At 39.3% G+C, this 4560-nt stretch overlaps 1 long non-coding RNA gene across 1 annotated transcript; it reads right to left on the reverse strand.

Annotated features, from left to right (window-relative positions):
* Window positions 1-609: 609 nt before the first annotated feature.
* LOC102211063 (uncharacterized) lies at window positions 610-3585 on the reverse strand. The gene is made up of 3 exons (XR_001290484.1): window positions 3122-3585; window positions 1775-2866; window positions 610-678 (listed from the first exon to the last, which is right to left on the reverse strand). It is a non-coding gene; the product is annotated as an uncharacterized LOC102211063 (long non-coding RNA).
* Window positions 3586-4560: the final 975 nt, after the last annotated feature.

A 4560-nucleotide genomic window follows, 5' to 3' on the forward strand; every position in this document is an offset into this window, starting at 1 on the left:
TAGATGGCCGTGTATGATAAAGTTACATGTAAACTCCCCACCTGCCACATAGAGCATTTAAGTACCTTTTATTTTACTGGCTTATTTGTGAGGCCTGCAGCTAGACTGCTTTGGTTTACTTTTACTAGTAATGGCGAAATGTCTAAGCATAGCTACATCGCTGCCAACCCACTGCTGAAATGCTCCTGATGTCATCCATGTTAGCAACAATGAGCTTTCAGCCATGGACCCCTATGATTGGATCGACTTGTCTTGCATTACACCGGCCACTGACTTCACTTCTTTACTTTATATCCACTCCACACTCCAATATCAGGAGTATCAGCATTTATCATACACAGGTGAAGTTCAAACCAGAGGATTTACATGATGAATAAATAAATGATTTTTTGTAATTCCACTTACATATTCAATTCAATTCAATACTTTATTGTCCCACTAATTTTGCCTTGTGTGGCATATTTTGAATGATGGATCAGTGCTTAAAACTCACCAATAAAGAGGAGGAGGACGGCAAAGGCTCCCACCTCCACTGGAGTTGCTTCTGGGAGAGCCTGTAGTTTGGTCCACACCCTGCGAAAAATATCCTGCAGCTGCTGGTCCATGCTGACTTCTGGGTGCAGGAGTTGAAAAAATGATATGAATGATTTTCCAAAAGAAAAAGGCCTCAGTAGAGCTCTAAATGTAGAAATGAAAAAAAAAGAAAAAAGAAGTTCAGCTCCACCATGGACTGCTCCGATTTTACTCTTCCACCCTGCAATTACACCTCAAGCCTGATTTATTTATTTATTTTTAATTCTTTCAATCTCTAAATCCTCTATGCTTTCCAAGTACTCACTCATTATATATCAGCACCACTAATTAGTCTACTGTATGTGTAGTGAGATTTGGCAGACCACATGTCTAGGCTGTACGTGTTTGTGAACAGACTGTGTGCGAGGCTTGTGTCAGGCCTGGTGCGTTTGTATCCACAGACAGGAGAAACCTTCCTGCGTGTGCAGTTTAATTATAAACAAGGCTAACTATTTCAGGCCTGGCATTTCAAAACTGAGGCCTGTCATCAGCACCGGAGCAGCTGTGTGTGGGAGAAGCTGCAGAGGCGATAAGGGCACAGGAACACGACAGGACACTGAAGACATCACCGATAAATAATGAATGGACTAAAAAAAACCTGCCGACTAACCTGTGTGGAACCAAGTCTGTACTGATTGAGTCCAGTCCCTTTAACACAGTGCCAAAACACGTCACATAGTAATTTCAAAGCCCTGGATTTTCATATAATGTTAAAATAGTTGTTAAATAAATAAATTGTGATAAATCTAGAAACAAAAGGCGTTCTTCCGGCGTTATCCGTTTTTGTTGTAAAGCTAGCATTTTTTAATGTAAAAAAGCAAAACAGTTTAAAAAAAAGATTTACATTTACTTTTTGATTGGCCAAACTCTCTAATTTAGTTGTTTTGATTAAGTTTACGAAATTTATTTTTACTTTTTTTTGTCTTTGTCTTAACCCTCACCCATATTTAAGGGGCTTGCATTGAGTATAGGTAAGTTTAGCTAATGCTAGTTTTTTCGCCTACCAAGCTAATGTAATGCTATATATATATAATGCTAACTAGCAGTTAACTGATCTTGTTGAAGCGCAGCAGGACTGGTGTATAAAACTGACACTGGTTACACTGGGACACTCTCCAAGTAAAAACATTTAAAACACTGTTTTTGATTTAGTTGAACAGTTAATATCCAGCTATTAAATATAACATTAAAAGTACGATACCCAAGACGCCCTGCTGTTTGTTGCTAGGCAACAAAGTCACAAAAATGTTTAAAAAAAGTTTGTCATGGATTACTGGATTTATCAATTTATCTATTTTACCATTTGACTATTTTATGTACCGGTATGGATGCAATGTTTTGTATATCCGTGTTGTTTCTTTTAGTTTCAACTGTTTGCTCTGATGCTTTTCTGTCTTTGTGTTGTGTATTACACCATATATCTTGGTGTATGTTCATTTCCAAGGATGACTAATTAACTACTGATTTAGAATGGTCTTTCAGTAACTGTACAACCACATAGTGGTGTACACAGAGATTTTAGATATATTTAACATACTAATATCCCCTTTTTTCATTGGCATAAACAAATTCAGTACCTATGCAGATTTAACATGTCATTTTCAACCATTTCATATATTAGACACTGCACTTATATCATTAATATACTAAATAATGAATTTTTGATCCAATGCAGAACCCTGTGGAACACCACATCTACCGTCAAAACTGATGACGATGATCTGCAAACTGTACATATTAAAGATTAAAGCATATTAAAGCCTTACTTGTTGTTTATTAGTGATGCACACACACATATGCTGTACTGTACTAATCTATTAAATCTGTTTAGTTTAATGTGTGCGTAACTCTAAGTAAAACTATGTGATTATTCAGAATTTCTACCGACTCTTATTCTTTATCAGATCAGGAAGTGCCACCACATGTTTATATACCGGTATATAGTTTTTTTTCTTCTTTTTTTTGTGGTTGTCATACTTGACATGTTCTGTTGCTTTAGTCATGAAACATCAGTCTGCAGTTCATAACGGATTTCCTGTTATATTTGTTTTTGACAGCCAGTTCCACATGACAGAGTGTGCTTTTAACACTTAATACCCCCAAACACTGCATTATTTCATCATAAGTGCCTAAATACAGATACTTTTACCCTGGGCGAATATATGTGTATATTCTTTTTGTTTATAGCAGCTCCTCCAGCTGATTCCAAGCACCTGCTGGAGTGAGGCTGAAGAATGTGAGGCCTCTGCTGCTGACCCTCTTCACACTGCAACCTCTTGTCTTTGTCCTTCCGCTGCGCTCACATTATGTTTGACAAGGCGCAAACGAGAGTAAAACATGTAACAGAAATCAAAGAAATCACCTTCTTTGGGCTTCATGTAGACAAGTTTGCTTATTTAGTACCTGTTTTCTTTACTTTACAGCACTTAAGCATTTCCATTTAAGAATGACAAGTACAGTAAGTGTGGCCTTCAAATGTTAGTCTGTATAAACCTGGCATAAAGCACAGTAAAAGCTGACATGTGCAAAGACAAGAAAAAGCTCTTACCTCTTTAGCAAATGTGTGCCACTACTTCCACTTGCTAACTCTTCTCTGACAGCAGAGCCAAAGGCAGAAGTAAACAGTCCCCAGAACGTTTCACTGACTTTTACTCCTGCTTGTTTTCTCCCTCCCCCTCTTCTTTCTCTCTTCTCATAAGTTAGTTTGTGGTGCCTGCAGGTCTTCTGCTCTTCATCTAATTAGCCTGCTTCAGTTCAGACTGCGAGAGAGAGAGAGAGCAGCACTGGATGTTTGGACGTAATATGACTCTTTGAGCAGATCAGCAGCCGTTTCTTTTTTATGACCACAACTGTTCCTCCTGTGAGAGTGTTCACTTTCTCCTGCTTTTCTCAGAGAGTTTGCGTACCTCCTCACTCTTTCCCCTCCCTTCTCCCTCCTCCAACTAGTTTCCAAATCAACTCTTTCCCTGCTTTCGCTGTGTCTCTCTCCCCCTCACCCTCTATCCTGTCTGTACATCTGAACACTCATTCACTGTTTTTTCCTCCTCCTCCTCCTCCTCCCTCTCTGTCTCTCTGTCGCTACAGACCAGCTGTGCCAAGGCCTCTTTTTTGTCTTCAGTCACCCTGGAGACGAGGCTGCTTCTAAAAGAAGCAGGGGGTGGTGTGTGTGTGTGTGTGTGTTTGTGTGTGTGGTGTGTGTGTCCATCCTTCTTGTGTCCTGCCATCTTAGCTATTACCAGCGTGTTTTTCTTTGTTTTTTGTTTTGTGTTTGCTGTTGATTCACTTAAGTGAAAAAAAGAGAAAACTCATGACTTGAGGTGCGGCTGATATCCGCCCTGGGAGTTCCTCCCGGATCAGAGGTGGGGTGTTCTTCACTGGAAGGTCTCTCCGAAAGAAGGAACAATCAGGCCATTTCTTCTGTTTTTCTGTTTATTTTCTGACCAGTCCGCCTGGCTAGGATGTGTTCTCTAGTTTTTTTAGAGAAACAAACTGGTGAATGTCGTTACAGGGAATTGCGTTAGAGGATATGTGGACATTCCAAGTTACGCTTATTCATCCATAAATGACCGTTAGTCATTTCCTAAAAGTTTACCAGAACGCAGCACAGAGTTCCTGAAACTGAAGACTGTTAATTTGCCTCGAACGTCAAGCCTCAGATAATGCATCTTGATCAGATCGCTGCTTTTGTTTCACAGTGAAAAATTGATTCACATAATACTTCTTGTATTTGACTTCCACTTTAGTATTTTAGCATTTTCAGTCTACTGTCCGGTACAAAGCACAGAGGGATATACTGCATATGAAAAGCAGTGCATGAACCACAGATTGCATCTAATGCGTTTTGTATTTTTCATAGAACTTACACTTAGTTAAAGTCGGCCTTGGGGCATTTGCTAATAGGATTTGTTGCAGATTAAAGCCTTTCCATCAAAGTCTTATGACAGTGCAATTAGAAGGATTATTGTTGTGGTCTTTAGGAATAGTGTG

This window comes from Pundamilia nyererei, unplaced genomic scaffold (genome assembly GCF_000239375.1).
Source record: "Pundamilia nyererei isolate P.nyererei 1_Seehausen unplaced genomic scaffold, PunNye1.0 scaffold00005, whole genome shotgun sequence".
Lineage (NCBI taxonomy): Eukaryota > Metazoa > Chordata > Actinopteri > Cichliformes > Cichlidae > Pundamilia > Pundamilia nyererei.